This window comes from Crassostrea angulata, chromosome 7 (assembly GCF_025612915.1).
Source record: "Crassostrea angulata isolate pt1a10 chromosome 7, ASM2561291v2, whole genome shotgun sequence".
NCBI classification, from domain to species: Eukaryota; Metazoa; Mollusca; class Bivalvia; order Ostreida; family Ostreidae; genus Magallana; species Magallana angulata.
In genome coordinates this window covers 20,391,077-20,410,907 of record NC_069117.1, presented here as the reverse complement: position 1 = coordinate 20,410,907, position 19,831 = coordinate 20,391,077, and positions in this window count along the sequence as shown.

Genomic DNA, 19,831 nt, shown 5'->3' with positions numbered 1-19,831 from the left:
TACAGATTTAGATATGAAGAACGGAAGACCTTTTTGTTGCTATAGCAACAAGAGTCTAGTTAAGGTCTTCCGTTTCCAACGGAAGACCTAATAGTGATTGTAATGTTTCTTTTTATTATTATTATTATTTTTTTCCCCTTTTTGTCTTATGAATTTCTCAGAGATGTCTTGATGAATTCTTATACAATTTTCAGGAATGACTGAAAATATAAACATCTAGCGGTTTTTAGTAAAAGATTTTCTAAATTCACTTCCTGTTGTCCGTTTCCTGTCCCGCGAGAAAAAGCTTGTCACATCGAGATGTCAGAAACGATAAAGACTTGAACATCCAAACTTTGAGGGATGATAGACCTATAGTTGTAGATGTGTTTAAACATTTTTGTTTTGTTCGGCGTAACTTCCGGTCGTCACCAGAAGCACTTCAATTTTTTTTGTTTTTAAAAATTTAATTTATTTTCCGTAAAATAAAGATATGAGTATAGATCCTTACATATGTCATCTATGCGATGTTAAATCAACAAAAAAATTCTACTTCCGGTGAGACATCTCAATCATCTCAGGCAGCTTTTTTAAAACATATTTTGTACCCGCGAGATCTGAGAAACTATAATTGATCAAGACACGAAACTTTCATGGATGATAGACATTTGATTGAAGATGTGTTTAACCGGTTTCATTTTGTCTTCCGTCACTTCCGGTCCAGACAGGAAGAGTTCAAACAAATCGAGCTGTTTATCAGTTTAACTATTTGTCTTTGATATCTGTAGTGTGCTCGATGAACAATAAAATGCAAAGGGCAAGTATACAAAAAATAACTAATAAAATTTACATTAAGCACTTCCGTTTGTCCGTTTCCTGTCCCGAGACAAAAAACTTTATTTCGATGAGATCTCAAACATGGGGACAACTTGAACAATAAAACTTTGTGGGATGATAGACCTATGTATGTACATGTGTTTACACTATTCTGTTTTGTTCGGTGTAACTTCCGGTCTTCACCGGAAGCTCTTCAAAAATAACTCTTTTTACGCATTAAATTCTTTTGCCATAGAATAGATATATAAGTAGAAATCTATACATACGTTATCAATGCAATGTTATATCAACAACAAAATTCTACTTCCGGTGAGATATCTCAAACATCTCAGGTAGCTTTTTTGAAACACATTTTGTACAAACGAGTTCTCAGAAACTATAAGTGATCAAAGCGCAAAACGTTCATGGATGATAGACATTTTATTGAAAATATGTTTAACCGGTTTTATTCTGTCTTCCGTCACTTCCGGTCCACACAAGAGGAGTTCAAACAAATCGAACTTTTTATCAGTTTAACTGGTTTTTTTTTATATTTGTAGTGAGATCAATGAACAATAATGTACTAAAGACAAGTATACAAGAAATATTTAATACAATTTACATTGAACACTTCCGTTTGTCCGTTTCCTGTCCCGAGACAAAAAACCTTATTTCGACGAGATCTCATAAACGATGTCGACTTGAACAATCAAACTTTGTGGGATGATAGACCTATATATGTACATTTTTTTAAACTATTTTATTTTGTTTGGCGTAACTTCCGGTTGTCACCGGAAGCACTACAAATAATATGTTTTTTTTCTTTATCTATTTCTTTTACATCGAATGAATATATCAGTATACAATCTTACATGTGTCATCTTTATAATTATAGATTTTCAAATTACTGTTCCTGCCGGTGAGATATCTCAAATATCTCTATGTAGCTTTCCCTTTTACAAATTTGATGCCAGCAAGATTGTTGTCACTGTAAGTAAATGAGACACAAAGCTTTCATGGATGATAGACATTTGATTGATGATTCGTTTAGTGGGTTTTATTTTGTCAACTGCCACTTCCGGTTTTCACCGGAAGGATTCAAATAAATCATATTTTTAACAACCAAACTTTGTAACCTGTTTTGTTTAGTTCGGCATTACTTCCGGTCGTCACAGAGAGTACTTCAAAAACTTATTTCTATTTCAATCTTGTTGTTTTACATGGAAGTAACGTCTGGATATATCATTTACAATACTTATCATATTAACTATTTTCTCTATGTAAGAGAAGCAATGTCTACGGTTAAATTGATTGATGTATATTAAAACGGAAGACCTTTTTGTTGCTTTTGCAACAAGAGTCTAGTTAAGGTCTTCCGTTTCCAACGGAAGACCTTATAGTGATTGTAATGTTTCTTTTTAAGGTCTTCCGTTTCCAACGGAAGACCTTATAGTGATTGTAATGTTTCTTTTTATTAAGGTTTTCCGTTTCCAACGGAAGACCTTCTTGTTATTGCTTTGTTTCTTTTTCACTATTATTAAGGTCTTCCGTTGGAAACGGAAGACCTTATTGTTTTTGCTTTGTTTCTTTTCCTCTATTATTATTATTATTATTATTTTTTTTTTCTGTCACGTTTACTCAAAAACGCTTCAGCCGATTTTCATGAAACTTTTAGATCTTATTCATGACAAAATTTGTAAGAAAATTACACGAGATTTTTTTAGTCGTCACTTCCGGTACCGAGATATTAAAAATTTTATGTTTTTGCTTGTTCACGATTTTTCTCAAAAAGTATTCAAGATAGGACTTTCAAATTTTCAGAGAAGGTAGAGAGTAAACGGCCGCAGTGCCCTTCGCATATCCGAACGTCCGCCGTCACTTCCGGTTGTCACCGGAAGGAAATGAAAAACCTTAATTTTTTAATTTTTTGGATTTGAATTTTTTTTATTTTTTCATTCGATAGAGACGCTCTCAAAACTTCTGAATATGAAATTCGTTTTAAAATCGACCCACGCATTCGTGAGATTTTGGACTCCAAAGTTCTGAAGCGAGGGTCCGCGTAGCTCAGTCGTTAGAGTGGTGGACTTGTGCCCAGGCGACCCGGGTTCAGTCCCTGAGTGCCGAATCTTTTTTCTCTCTTATTTGAGTTTTGATTAATGGTTTTATCTTTAAAATGATGAATTTGAATGTTTTCCGTTTTATTTTTGTCATAAATAAAAAAAAAACAGCGGCATTGTTATCAGGACAAATATCTAGCTCTTTTCTGTCAGCAGCTCTCTAAATTCCGACGCTCTTTGCATCGCCGACATCAAAGACATGCCGCCGAAGTGCCCATGCAGTTCGACCGCATTAGAGTTCGCTGGGTCGCTTTGCCGGCATCAAAGAAATGCCGCCATCTCAATGACTGTATGCTCACAACATTTAGCAATGCACCCACGTTATTCTACTCGGTTTAAAAAGGAGGACTGCTTAGTATTTAATCCCATATATAGATACACACATGCATGTATACATGCGTTTATTGACCTAGGTTGCTTATATATTGATTTCCTGAACATTATAAAACACTGTAATCTCTCTCTCTCTCTCTCTCTCTCTCTCTCTCTCTCTCTCTCTCTCTCTCTCTCTCTCTCTCTCTCTCTCTAAAGTACAAATGTTTTAGCATTTGAATAAGAACTAGTACAGGTAACACGGAGTAAAATGGATAGAAGCTAAATGTACATTGGCGTCCAAAAAAATGACATATTTTATATCAAGTTACGGGATAATGTCTATCGATTCAAATAATTTTGAATGCATTGTTTAATGATTGTCTTCTTACTGATTGGAAGTCAACGCTAAAAAGTCATTGTTATGAAAGATGGTATACTTTTTTTCTTATTTTTGTGCATGTCTATAATCGATACAAATCTGTTGCCTGTCGGGATTAAGAAAAACCTCCGAAGTTTATACACGTAATACATGGGTAAAATGCATCAGTCATTGTTTTAGGACTTCCCCTAATTGTTGTTAACCGAATCCGAGATCCACACCTCAAAATTTTATTTTCGAATTTATTTAAGACGAAAATCAAGCTTGGGTGTTTTCACCCCCCTCCAGACACTAACACGCATCAATATTTTAAATGACCTCGCACTGTTACCAAACCTGAATAGTCAGACATCTTACACGTTGTTTTTCATCTTATACAAAAATTCAGCCCCTCTCCCGGGCGGAAACGTCCCAAATTCAAAGACAAATACGGGAATTTTTTTGCGTCAGCCATGTTTTGAGACACCTGCAAAGGCTGTGTGTTCTAATCTCCCCGGGGCCAAGATTTGTTCTTTCTCTCTATTTCTTTCTCTCCTTTTTATTAGCTCACCTGAACCGAAGGTTCAAGTGAGCTTTTCTAATCACCCGTTGTCCGTCGTCCGTCCGTCCGTCCGTCCGTCTGTCTGTCCGTCCGTCTGTAAACTTTTCACATTTTCAACTTCTTTTCAAAAACCACTGGGCCAAATTTAACCAAATTTGGTACAAAGCATCCTTATGGAAAGGGGGTTATAAATTGTTAAAATAAAGGGCACAGCCCTTTTCAAAAGGTAGATAATTGCGAAACAGTTAGTTTAGGGTGCATGTCTTTAAAAATCTTCTTCTCAAGAACCACGGCACCAGAAATGCCAATATTTACACAAAAGCTTGTATATATAGTGAAGATTCTAAATTGTAAAAATCGTGACCCTCGGACCAAAACTGGGGCCCCAGGCGGGGTTCAAAGTTTAACATAGAAATACATAGGAAAATGTTTAAAAAATCTTCTTCTCAAGAACCACTGCACCAGAAATGCCAATATTTACACAAAAGCTTTTATATATAGTGAAGATTCTAAATTGTAAAAATGGTGACCCTCGGACCAAAACTGGGGCCCCAGGCGGGGTTCAAAGTTTAACATACAACAACATATGGAAAATGTTTAAAAAATGTTCTTCTCAAGAACCACTGCACCAGAAATGCCAATATTTACACAAAAACTTGTATATATAGTGAAGATTCTAAATTGTAAAAATCGTGACCCTCGGACCAAAACTGGGGCCCCAGGCGGGGTTCAAAGTTTAACATAGAAATACATAGGAATTTTTTTTAAAAATCTCCTTCTCAAGAACCACTGCACCAGAAATGCCAATATTTACACCAAAGCTTGTATACATAGTGAAGATTCTAAATTGTAAAAATGGTGACCCTCGGACCAAAACTGGGGCCCCAGGCGGGGTTCAAAGTTTAACATAGAAATACATAGGAAAATGTTTAAAAATCTTCTTCTCAAGAACCACTGCACCAGAAATGCCAATATTTACACAAAAGCTTGTATATATAGTGAAGTTTAAATTGTGAAAATCGTGTCCCTCGGACCAAGACTGGGGCCCCAGGCGGGGTTCAAAGTTTAACATAGAAATACCTTAGGAAAATGTTTAAAAAATCTTCTTCTCAAGAACCACTGCACCAGAAATGCCAATATTTACACAAAAGCTTGTATACATAATGAAGATTCTAAATTGTAGAAATCGTGACCCCTCGGACCAAGACTGGGGCCCCAGGCGGGGTTCAAAGTTTAACATAGAACTACATATGAAAAATGTTTAAAAATTTTCTTCTCAAGAACCACTTCACCAAAAATGCCAATACATACACAAAAGGTTGAATACATAGTGAAGATTGTAAAAATCGTGACCCCCGAACAAAAAGTGGGGCCCCAGTAGGGGTTTAGATTTTAACATATGTAGGAAAATGTTTTAAAATCTTCTTCTCAAGAACTATAGTGCAACTGTTTGGGATATTACTATGCATATATGTACATCCTTAAATAATGTAGATTCAAAAAATTGTAACTCCCGGACAATTGATGGGCACCAAGAGGGGTTCAAAATTTAAACATTTTAAAAAACATAAAGGAAAAGTTAAAAAATGTTCTTCTCAAGAACTACAATGTTTTAGTTTGTGGAATTTTTATGCATGCATCCTTCGCTTATGTAGATTCCTAATTGGTAAAATCGTGACCCCCGGACCAATACTGGGGCCCCAAGATGGGGTCAAAATTTATTAAAGAAATATAAAGGTAACATGTTAAAAAATCTTCTTCTCGAGAACTACAATGCTTCAATTTGTGAGATTACTATCATGCATACAACCTTGGATAATGAAGGTTCGACAGTTTTAAAATAGTGCCCCCTGGACTTATACTAGAGACCCAAGATGGGTTTAAAGTTAAATGTAGAAGTACCGGTATATATGGAAAATGTTTAAAAATCTTCTTTTCGAGAACTACAATGCATCAATTTGTCAGATAACTACGTCAGCACCCTCAAATAGTGTAGATTCGAAATTATAATAGCCGTGATCTCAATCTAATACTGGGGCCCCAAGAGGTGTTCAAAGTTTAGCATAGAAATATAGAGGGAAAATGTTGAAAAATCTTTTTCCAGGGAACTATAATGCTTCAGCTTGTGAGATAACTAGGCAAGCATCCTTAAATAATGTAGATTCCAAATAATTAAAACTTTAGCACTGGACTAATACTGTGCCCCAAGAGGGGTTCAAAGTTTAACATAGAAAGATATATTGAAAATGTTTTTAAAAAGTTTTTCTCGAGAACTATAATGCTACAGTTTGTGAGATTACTATGCAAGGATCCTCAAATTGTGTAAACTCTAATGTAGTGGAACCAAGAGTTATCTTCTTGTGTTCTGTACAGTCTGAGAGTTATTCCTCTTGAAGTGGAACTCTGCTACAGTACAGGCAACGCGGATCCCGTATTGGCCCGCGTTACCGTCACGGTATTTTTACCGTTCCCGCGATACATCATCGCGGTTTTTGATCGCGGTATGGATTGCGACCGTGATGACACCGCGACGGTGTGATTTACCGTTTATCCCGCTGCTGCTTGTTGTTGTTACTTTACCTGTGCTGTACATTACAGGCAATGTGGGTCGCGTAAATCCACGTCAAATATGTGACTTCAGATTTAAGCATAACAGCTGCATTGTAAATAAATTGTGATCCATATTATTATAAAATTAATAGATTAAATTTATGGAAAAGAATTTCATGAAATCGGAAACTACATTCGAATTACAACATAACATGATTATTACGCTGTTAAATTTTGTGATGTGTAAATAAGAACACATATCTTTTTATTTGACGTGCTTATTTCAGTTATTATTTCTATTAGTTGATAATCCTGTTTTTATAACAATATTAACATTGAATATTTTCATTAGATGAACTCGTATCAATGCAGAGCAATTTCATCTTCTCATTTTATAAGTTGACACGCATAGCGCCGTAAACTGTCAATACATGTGTATGTTTTAAATTGAGAAATGAACAAATGTCGGGAATCAACTAACAAATCTATTTTTCCATTCAGTAATAGAATTATCATTCATATATAAAGTTGGTGCTGCGTTAAAACACATGGAATCGTAACGTGTTATCAGTATGCGTTTCCTGTGTATACATAATTATACAGTTTAAGTCACGATCATTTTCTGTGTATAAATGTTGTGATTAACAAACTCAGGGTAGAAAACGACATGCCCTTGAGGGTTTTCACACCTATTCACGACAAAAGAAAAAGTCTATATCGCGTACGGCTTCGTCTAATCGCACAACAACTTACAGGAGAGAGAGAGAGAGAGAGAGAGAGAGAGAGAGAGAGAGAGAGAGAGAGAGAGAGAGAGAGAGAGAGAGAGAGAGAGGAAAGACAGAGAGAGGAAAGACAGAGAGAGATAGAGAGAGAGAGGCGTTTAGGCGTAATTTAACTTACACTTATGTGAAATATACTAATATCCAATACTAAATATTCATAAAATTAGTATTCATAAAAGATTATGGTACACTGTGATTGAATCCATCATGCAATTTCAAATTTGAGTCCACGTGCTGCATCTGTCAATCAAATTAGCCCGCTAGCTCTACCACATGTTTCCTCCATGATAAAGTTTCGTTCTATTAGTTTTATTTTCAATAAAGAAAATAAGAGGTATGTTTAACAGTTTAGTTTTTTTACAATGTTCGTGATGCATGATATACTGTGTTTGGAAAGTTTAATTCGTTGTTGTTTTTCCCTATCTCCCGTTTAGTTTATTATGGAGGTTTTTTGCGGGAAGGAACATCTTCAACACGTTTAGCGGTTAAAGAACGCAGTAAAATGAATTAATTATTTGATGTAACTATTAGTAAAATTGTTTGATATGCATGTAGAATTCTTCTTGGTCAATCGTTACACAGATTATCTACCTGCCTCATTCCTGTGTATTCTGTGCGTTCAAGCGTAGAGTGATTTCCTGTCAGTGCGGCCACAGGTTTCACACCTTTGTGTAAAACAATTGGGACTAAAGTCAAATAAAGTTAACTCCGACAGTCATAAAGCGGTGGGGGGTAAGGTTACGATAACAGGAAACGGGTTTATATATTTTTAGTCAAGCTTTCAATAAGATTACATGTACATGCACACATAAAATAATATCAATACATTTACTGAAATGTTTTTTTTATCGGCATGAAATATCAACAGCAACACTTTCAAAACATGTTCTTAATTTCTTTGAAATGTGAAAGAACAAAAGAACGGTTTAACAACATTTCCTTCTCAAAATTTTTTATCTAGTTATTCTGTTAAAGCTGCTTGGTCCGATTTAATATAAAATTTTATGCACGCTTTTAAACGATGGGTATGCTAAGTATATGTATAATAATAGACATTGCAGTAGTTTTCCCAGTCAATTATGCCAAATTTCAATGAAGAAAAATACGTACAAAATTTGCTAACAAAACAAACGACATAGAAGGGTACCGCGTTATTTCGCCTCATGTTAAATTTCACCCCCTGACGACGAGACGGGTATGGTTGTATTACGACTTTGTCATCGCTTTAAATAAAGGTCGAAATTATCAGACAAATTACAAATAAACATGCATACGTTTTGTTCGCTAATATTTCTTAAGTTTGCTTTCTTTACAATCGATGCATAGTATGCGTGTTGAATGATCCCAATCATTCGGGGGACGAAACCAGACGGTTTCTTTTTCTAAACATTCCCGTGATGCATTTTGGTTTGTTTTTTCGTTTGGCCAACAAGAAATTATTTTTATTTACTTTGAATTTTTCTAACTTTGAAAGGAGACTGATTCTCCTGGTGTAAATAGGATAAAGTCCATAACTTTCAAAGATAAATGGTTTGTATGGAAAAAATTGTGATACTGTACTAACAAATAAATCGGACCAAGCAGCTTTAAGAGAGAGAGAGAGAGAGAGAGAGAGGCTCGGTCGCGAGCGAACGCTAACCTCCGTCACGGCAGGTAGCTGGTACACCACATGGGATACCCACAATATCTTTCGATTACATAATTTTATGCAACTCTGGGTATCTCTAAGGCTCCTTACTCTCTATTTGTTATAATTCAGTTCAGAGAGATATACGTTAATTTGACTTTTCGCATTACAATGGGGCGTATTCGAAGGTGGCAAAGATTTTGATGAGAAAGGAGAGGCTGGTAGACACTCGGTATCTTCCATCTCTCGCAGCTTGGCCCTCATGTCCTGCTCACATCCAGTATGCAAGACCACAGCTCGATCGACTTCCTCAGGCCGGCCCCACTGAACGTCATTCTCATTTCCACACTGAATATTCAAGTCAGACTGAGTTTTGAAGAACACACGGCTTTGCACTTAAAGATTGTCGTCGCAAACGTAACGCACTAGAAAGTGGGAATCCTCGCGCAATGACAAACGACGAGCCAAACATGTACCTAAAGTAACGCAACACAAATTCACTAAAACGTGAATTCACAAAAAATGTTCTTTACACAAAAAAGACCTTGTAAGAAATGAACGGAACGTGCTAAAAATACTGGGTTGGTAATTTTATAGGAAGCCCTAATTTTTAATCACTTGCTCATGATTAGTTGACACGCATGGACTTCAACAACAAACAATACAAATGTAGGCGGACCAATTAATTGTTAAGAAAACACAATCACACTGCGTACACATTTATAATTTTATTGGCAATTAAAATCATTTCATGATAATTTTTAATTTAACGACCTTTTTAAAATATGATAATGGATTCGAAAATATTTTATTTGCAATTGCTGCACAAGTATTAAATTAAATACTTTTATAATTTAATTAATAGCTATGAAATAAAAAAAAGATTAAAAAAGACTCCAAGTATTTCGATTATAATCTCTGTCAAAATCTGGTTAAATATCGTCATTAAATATAAAGAAACATGCAATTTATTTGTCATTCGGGGAGATAACTCCCGCTTGTATACGATACTCTTCCATCGATAATTTTACCGTGGCGGGGACAGGTAGATGATGAGTTTACCGTGATGGGAACGCGGTATACCTGTCTCACCTGGCCGATCACCTCGATGTGTTTATACCGTGACGGGTCGCGGGAAACACGGGATCCGCGTTGCCTGTACTGTATGTTCAGTTTTTCAGGTTGTGTACGTGCGGTCCCACCGCAGTGCTTCACATTTTCATTCCTATGTTACTATTTATGTTGTTCAAGCCAACCATAAACCTCGGACCATAACTGGGTCCCCAGAAAGGGGTTCAATGTTTAAAATAGAAAAAACATATGCTACGAAATGTAATATTACAAGGAACTGCTGTTCAGGTGAGCGATGTGGCCCATGGGCCTCTTGTTTAAATTTCTAACTAAAATATTCAACATAAAAGGGTTGTTGGACTGTAGTACAAGTTGAAAAACACTCTTTAATTAAGATTTAGACAAAAACAGTCTTTATTATTAGGGTCTTCCGTCTTAAGCGGACGACCTTTCTATTCTTATTGTTATTAGGGTCTTCCGTTCACAAAGGCAGACCCTCTTTTTTTTCTTCGGTTTCTTTTTATTACAGGTCATTAGACCTGTTATTAGGTCAAAAGACCTAATTTGATATGAAATAAAATGGGGCTGGTCCTTTAGATTAGGGATCCAACGGGGTGTATAATCCTTCATCCATCGCTCTTTTAGATCACATCTGCATTTCCTGATATGTTTCGTTGATGAAGATAAAAGGCAAGGTCATTTCCTCTTCTAAAAATCGGACGGAAGACCTCCTCGTTGCTCGCAACGAGATCGTGTCTAGTTTTTATTGGGTTTTTTTTCTGTCACGTTTTCTCAAAAATGCTTCAGCCAATTTTCATGAAATTTTCAGATCTTATTCATGACAAAATTTGTAAGAAAAGTACACGGGCTTTTTTTGGTCGTCACTTCCGGTACCGAGATATTAAAGATTTTACGTTTTTGCTTGTTCACGATTTTTCTCAAAAAGTATTAAAGATAGGACTTTCAAATTTTCAGAGATGGTAGAGAGTGAACGGCCGCAGTGCCCTTCGTATATCCGAACGTCCGCCGTCACTTCCGGTCGTCACCGGAAGGAAATGAAAAACCTTAATTTTTCAATTTTTTAGATTTGAATTTTTTTTATTTTTTCATTCGATAGAGACGCCCTGAAAACTTCTGAATATGAAATTCGTTTTAAAATCGAGCCACACATTCTTGAGATTTTGGACTCCAAAATTCTGAAGCGAGGGTCCGCGTAGCTCAGTCGTTAGAGTGGTGGACTTGTGCCCAGGCGACCCGGGTTCAGTCCCTGAGTGCCGAATCTTTTTTCTCTCTTATTTGTGTTTTGATTAATGGTTTTATCTTTAAAATGATGGATTTGAATGTGTTCCGTTTTTTTTTTGTCATAAATAAAAAAAAAAAATAGCGGCTTTTTTCAGTACAAATATAGAGCTCTTTTCTGTCAGCAGTTCTCTAAATTCCGACGCTCGTCGCATCGCCGACATCAAAGACATGCCGCCGAAGTGCCCCTGCAGTTCGACCGCATTAGAGTTCGCTGGGTCAAAGAAATGCCGCCATCTCAATGACTGTATGCACACAACATTTAGCAATGCACCCACGTTATTCTACTCGGCGTAAAAAGGAGGACTGCTTAGTATTTAATCCCATATATAGATACACACATGCATGTATACATGCGTTTATTGTCCTAGGTTTCTTATATATTGATTTCCTGAACATTATAAAACACTATGTAATCTCTCTCTCAATCTCTCTCTCTCTCTCTCTTTCTCTCTCTCTCTCTCTCTCTCTCTCTCTCTCTCTAAAGTACAAATGTTTTAGCATTAGAATAAGAACTAGTACAGGTAACATGGAGTAAAGTGGATAGAAGCTAAATGAACATTGGCGTCCAAAAATTATACATATTTTATATCAAGTTACGGGATAATGTCTATGGATTCAAATAAATTTAAATGCATTGTTTAATGATTGTGAATGTCTTCTTACTGATTGGAAGTCAACGCTAAAAAGTCATTTTTATTACAGATGGTGTACTTTTTCCTTTTTTTGTACATGTCTATATACTGATACAAATCTGTTTCCTGTCGGGATTAAGAAAAACCTCCGAAGTTTATACACGTAACTATACAAACGAACGGGTGACTGCGACAAGGTTTAAAAACTGACCATCCGTTTATGAGTGTTTGAGCCTAAGAATAAATATATGTAAAAAAAAAAATCAATAGTTACATCTTTCAAACAACGCTTATACATTGTTCTAACATATGTATTTTATTTAGAAATTGTGTAATATGTGATATTTATAACTTAATATTCTACCTTTAATATAGAAGTCACCGACCGACCCCCCCCCTCCCAATTCATAAAATCATTTTGTTTTTCTGGCCCGATTTTACTTAATCTTTAGTTTCAACTAATTACCATTCTAGATTACTGTACTAATTACCAGACCAATTCGTTCATTAATAACAGAGTTATGAAGTTTTTGGCATTTGAGTTTCAATTGTCGTGTTTGACATGTACTATAAAAAAAATTCTAACTCCCAAGCCCTTCACTCAATCCTAATGAAAATTCGTGAAAATGAACCTCGGACCCCATTCTTATTGTCTGTGAAATATGCAGCGGATTGAACAATAAAGACGAAATTCCTGAGATTAAACGGCGCTTATTGCCTATACGTGGAAATTAAATTTACACAGTACACCCACCGACCCCCCCCCCCCCTTCCTTCCTATTCACAAAATCATTTAGTTTTTCTGGCCTGATTTTACTGGATTTGTCATCTTGAACATTTATTTTCAACCTAGTTCAAGTCTAGATTACTGTACTAATGACCAGACCTATTCGTTCATTTTTAAAAGAGATATGAATTTTTGGGCATTCGAGTTTCGATTGGCGTGCTTGACATGTACTGTAGAAAAAAATTCTAACTCCCGAGCCCCTTACTCAATCCTAATGAAATTGTGTGTGAATGTACCTCGGACCCCATTCGTATTGTCTGCCAAATATGCTGTGTTGCCTTTGATTTTTAAGAGTTATCTTTCTTTTCATTTGTTGGAGTTATTGCCCTTGTTAGGAAAGTCTCGTCAGCCATGTTTGCTGATCGTTGTTTGTAGTTCGAGGCAATTGTGGCCTACCACAGTGTAAGTTAAATGTTTATTTGTCTTATGCATTGTGTAAATGATTAGATATGAATGTAGGCTATCTTCTGATGCAACCTTTTTTATGCATGGTGTCTAATTTCTGCAAAATAACTGTTCGATGTTTTATACACATGTACTACACGTGGTTGACAGTCAACTTTCAATTATTGCAATTTAGGAAAGATTTACTCATAATTCTGTCTTCTATTTTTTGTAAGTGATTTAACTATTATCTATAAGTAATTTAGCGAGAAATTTGTTAGGAAATTTGTATTATTTACAAACCTCCCCTATTTGTTCTAAAAAAGTATGGAACACTGTTCCTGTCATAAGTCATTTTATTTCTACTCTATTGTCACATTGCTGTAATTGTTTTTTGTATTCTTTCAGCTTTTTACCTTACACAATAAAGGTTATACTACTGTCTCCAGGACAGCACAGTAAAAAGACTACAACTGGCCAAGACGCCTTCATCATAAGTCATAACCATGAGTACTACCACGGAACCCAATTCTGCGGAGAAGGAGATAGAGCAGGCAGCTTCAGGAGATTTGAAACGAAGCATTTTCATGACCGAAAAGGGTGTAGAACAATTTGAAGCATCTTGTAATACACATCTCAAGAAAATAAAGAAGGTATGGTGTGCCATTCAGGACACAATTAAGGAAATAGAAGATAGTAAATCATCTCGAGTGGAAGATCTGTTGAATCTGCATGAAGAGACAAAAAGACATGTGGCAGAAGTAGAATCTTTGAGCACTAGTTATTTAGATTTTTTAAACAGATGTCATTCGGATCAAAGTAACAAAGAAATGGAGCGGTTCAGTGCAACATTGAGGGGCTATCGGATATCCATAGATTCAGCCATGAGGAAACTTGCTCTGTCTAAACAGGATCAACAGATCAAAGACAGTGTGTCTCACGTCTCGACAACATCTACATCCTCCAGAAACAGTTTGAGTTCAATCGCAACCAAAAAGAGAGCGAAAGCAAAGGCTCTCAAAGCCTCACTTAAGTTCGCTGAAGAGCAGGGAAAGTTAGAACGAAAGCAGGCGGAGCTGACCCTTCAACACGCAATCACAGAAAAGGAAAGTGCTTACATAAACACTGAAATGACTTTGCTGAACTTGAAAAAAGAAACGTTAGAACTGGAAACAGAAGCCAGTGTATTAGAAGAAGGAGCGGATGGTGATTCCATGAAGTCAGCCCTTAGAAGCTTAGAACAGGAAGCTACAGAAGACCGTACGATGGCTTATGTGGAAAACATTTCACCAGCTTCAGGTTCAAATCAGCCGGAGCCTACATTTCAAGAACCTTCATTGAATGTTCGAGCTCCTCCATTTGAACCACGAGTAACGAAGACCCAACATCCACATGTGTCTCCAGAGACTGAAACACCATCAACTTCTGTTACATCGGACTTCACAAGATACTTGTTAAAGAAAGACTTATTGTTATCTCGTTTGACAAACTTTAATGACAAGCCTGAGTTTTACCCCACATGGAAAAACAGTTTCAAAGCAATCATGCAGGAGTTACAAGCTTCACCCATAGAGGAAATGGATCTGCTTGTGAAATGGACAGGTCCCTTGTCACAACGCCATGTACTAAGCATCAAAGCTGCAAATCCGAACAACCCAAGACAAGCAGTCATAAGGAGCTGGAGTCGTCTCGACGAAAGGTACGGTTGTCCAGAAATGATGGAAGCAGCGTTGAAGTCCAAGCTAGATTCCTTTCCGATGCTAACCAACAACGATGTTAGTCGTCTTTATGATCTGTCCGACATTTTGGATGAAATTGAGGCTGCAAAGGAGGACACGCGATACTCTTGCCTTCTGTCATATTTCGATTGCTCGACTGGTATCACTCCGATAGTCAAGAAACTACCTAACGATTTGCAAGGAAAATGGACTTCGGTAGCCGTGAAGCATATGGCAGTGAATGATGTACCATTCCCACCGTTTAAGGTGTTTGCAGAATTTATTCGTGAGCAGTCAAGGATTAAGAACAACCCATCATTTTCCTATGGTGTTGACACGAGAGGAGACAGACAAGTGAGAAACCAGCGAGACAGAGTGTTGAATGTTTCTTCAAGGAAAACAGAGGTTGCACAACCCAGAAGAGAAAATTCCTCAGACCGGAAGTGCCCCTTACACAACACCTTTCATACATTGAACAAGTGCAAGGGGTTCAAGCAGAAGTCATTAGAAGAGAGAAGGAAGTTCTTAAAAGAGAATAATATATGTTTCCGTTGCTGTGACTCTCGTTCCCACAAGATGCGTGATTGTCGAGCAGCAGTCAAGTGTGAGGATTGTGACAGTTCAACCCATCCGACAGCACTTCATGTGGAGACTCAGAGTAGGAGACACTATGGCGGGGAGTCGCAGAATTCATTAGATGTCAACTCTGCATGTACGCAGATTTGCAGAAAGCAGTTTGGAGGCAAGTCTTGCTCCAAAACTGTGCTCGTGCGTGTGTATCCTCAAGGAGAACCTCAGTTAGCAGTCAATATGTATGCGGTCATAGACGATCAATCAAACCGCTCACTTGCAAGCCCCAGATTCTTTACCTATTTCGAATGTGGAAGTGAAGCAATAACCTATACACTTTCATCTTGTGGAGGCACTATACAGACCTTTGGAAGGAAGGCAGAAGGATTTGTTGCGGAGGCATATGGCGGTGGATGTGTCCTGAACCTTCCAGCCCTCATCGAATGTCAGCAGGTTCCTTGTGCACGGGATGAGATCCCTACACCGGAAGTGGCTTTACATTACAGTCATCTGGCCGACATAGCAAAGCTAATACCTCCACTAGATCCGGATGCTGACATCTTGTTACTACTTGGAAGAGATTTGATAGAAGCGCACCATGTACTTGATCAGCGTATTGGACAAGGCAATCAACCCTATGGACAGAAACTACATCTGGGGTGGACCATAATTGGTGAGACATGCCTTGGCAAGACTCATGCACCTACACAGGTTACAACCTACAAGACTCATTTACTGGGATCGGGCCGTGTATCCTTACTTCCACCATGTACGAATGAGTTCAAGATACGAGAAAACCTGAACTATGTGACGTATGGCATGGAAACTGGAAAACCCCCATCATTATATGACAATGAAGACTTTGGTAGGAATGTTTTCCAAAGAACACAAGATGATGAGAAATCAGGTATGTCTGTGGACGACTTGACATTTCTCAAGATAATGGACCAGGAATTTCAGAAGAGCGAGAATGGGCATTGGACAGCTCCACTCCCATTTCGACAGCCACATAGTAAACTGCCAAACAACAGGGACAGTGCTCTAAGAAGAGCCAAAGCACTAGAAGCTAGTCTACGGAGGGATGCAGTGAAGAAGGAACACTTCCTTACCTTCATGGATGGACTGATAAAGAATCGCCATGCAGAGATTGCGCCACCTCTGACACAGACGGATGAATGCTGGTACTTGCCTATATTTGGTATATATCATCCAAAGAAACCAAACCAGCTGAGAGCAGTTTTCGACTCCTCTGCTAAGTATGGTGGAATATCTCTCAATGACGTCCTTCTTACTGGCCCTGATCTCACCAACAGCCTGTTAGGAGTTTTGATGAGATTTCGTCAAGAAGCTGTTGCTATTATGGGCGACATACAACAGATGTTTTATTGCTTCAAAGTGCGGGAGGACCATCGCAACTTTTTGCGATTTTTCTGGTTTCGAGATAATGACCCAGATCAGCCTCTGACAGAGTATCGTATGACGGTACATGTTTTTGGCAACCGACCCTCCCCGGCAGTTGCCACGTACGGACTCCGTAGAGCTGCACTGATGGCAGAGTCTACATTCGGTAAAGATGTGACAGACTTTGTTGTGAACAATTTCTATGTAGACGATGGTCTTGTCTCTGTACCTGCCCCATCAGAGGCAATTGATCTCATGAAGAGGACGCAGAGAGCTTTGATGTCAGAAGGCGGCTTGCGATTGCACAAGATTGCATCAAATCAGTCAGAGGTCTTAGGCGCCTTCCCCCCAGAAGATCTTGCAAAGGATATGAAGGACTTAGAATTCGGAATTGACCTGCTTCCAAGTCAACGCAGTTTGGGCCTCAACTGGAACTTGGAAACTGACGCCTTCTTTGAGGTTATGATGCAAGACAAACCGTTAACCAGAAGAGGCGTACTGTCATGCATAAACAGTATATTCGATCCCCTTGGATTCGCAGCGCCCGTCATCATAGAAGGAAAAAGCATTCTGAGGAACCTGGTTCTTGGCACCATACACTGGGATGATCCATTACCCTTAGACCAGCTAAATACTTGGAAACAGTGGAGAGACTCTTTATCTCACTTAGAGAACCTACACATCTCACGGAACTACTCACCTGAGTCCCTGCAACTGTGTAAGGACAAATCCATCCATGTATTTTGCGACGCTTCAGAACTCGCCATTGCGGCAGTTGGTTATATGAAGATAACCTCCTCAGATAATGAAAGCCATCTCGGATTTGTGTTAGGAAAGGCAAAACTTGCTCCTACTCATGGACATTCAATTCCGAGACTGGAGTTGTGTGCTGCTGTGCTAGCAGTAGAAATTGCATGCTCTATTGCAGACCACTTGTCTCTACCAATCCAAGACTTCAAATTTTACTCAGATAGCAAAGTAGTGTTGGGATACATATTTAACACTACTCGTAGGTTTTATACCTATGTAGCCAACCGCATATCGTACATTCGGAAATTTACAAAGCCAGAGCAATGGGCCTTTGTACCAACTGAAGACAACCCGGCCGATGCAGCCACTAGGCCGCTGCCGACTCATCAATTAAAGGACAGCTCTTGGCTGAAAGGTCCCACTTACCTGCTTAAACAAGGCAAAGGCAAAGAGCAAGACTTTGACATTGTGAATCCTGAGAGTGATAAGGAAATCAGACCCATTATCTGCATGAAAACCATCTCATCTGTGCAATTGCTAGGATCCCACAGATTCTCCAAATTTTCAAACTGGACGATACTCATACGGACATTTGCATTCCTTCAACACATCATCAGATCATTTTGTGGCCACAACGAGTGCAAGGGTTGGCATTATTGCACAAAATCGAGAACCGTTGAAGCATATCAAGAATCAGAAAAACTGATCATCAAGACCGTTCAACAAGAGGCTTATAGAGAGGAAATTGACTATCTAAAGCAAGGCAAAGCCTTACCTTGCACGAGCTCCTTGTTGTGTTTAGGAGTTTTCCTTGACTCAGATGACATTCTCAGAGTGGGAGGACGTTTGAATAGGAGTAACATATTGCCACAAGCTGAGATAAATCCTATTGTGATCCCAGGAAAGCATCACATAGCCACACTCCCTACCAGACATTTCCATGATTTAGCACAACACCAGGGGAGACACATTACAGCTGGAACCATTAGGAATGCTGGCTACTGGATTACAGGCAGCAAACGCTTGATATCGTCCATTATCTACAATTGCGTGAAATGTAGAAAACTGCGTGGAAAATTTGCATATCAGAAGATGGCAAATTACCCCCTGACCGTCTCGAGCCAGGTCCACCATTCACGTATGTCGGCCTAGATACGTTTGGCCCCTGGGAAGTAGTAACCAGGAAGACAAGAGGTGGGGCTGCTAATGCCAAAAGATGGGCCATTCTCTTTACATGCATGGTTAGCAGAGGAATACATATTGAGGTCGTTGAGGAGATGTCCTCGTCATCATTTATTAATGCCTTCAAACGCTTTGTTGCCATCAGAGGTAAAGTCAAGCAGATACGCTCTGACAGGGGGACAAATTTCGTTGGCGCCACGGATGATCTTCACATCAACGCGGTAAATGTTGAGGATGGACCCGTGAAAGAGTATCTGTACAAAAGTGGAGTTGTATGGCTATTCAATCCACCTCACTCCTCTCATTTTGGAGGTGTATGGGAACGCCTCATTGGAGTGACCAGGCGCGTCCTTGATTCCATGCTGTTGGAAATACCACCAGGAAGTTTGACGCATGAAATACTTACCACGTTTCTTGCAGAAGCATCGGCCATCGTGAACAGTCGTCCGTTGGTACCGGTGTCGACCGATCCTGAGGATCCTCTTCCTTTGAGTCCTTCGTTAATCCTGACTCATAAACCAGACAATACAGTTGATTATATACCCACCGATGGTAAGGACCTCTTACGTTCCCAGTGGAGGAGAGTGCAACATTTGGCTGACACCTTTTGGAAGAGATGGAGAACCCAGTACCTTCAGACATTGCAAAATTACAGGAAATGGAAACAAGAAAAGCGGAACTTGGTCATTGGAGATGTGATCTTGCTAAAAGACAATTCGGTGACCCGTAACTCGTGGCCCCTTGGAAGAGTCGTCAGAGTGTTCCCGAGCACTGATGAACGAGTACGCAAAGCAAAAATTTGTGTAGTGTATCGCGACCGACACTCCACAACGTTTGTCCGACCTGTAACCGAACTGGTCGTTTTGATCCAAAATGAATGAACTGTTTTGCATTAACTTGGTACTGTTTGTATATTTGAAACTCAGTT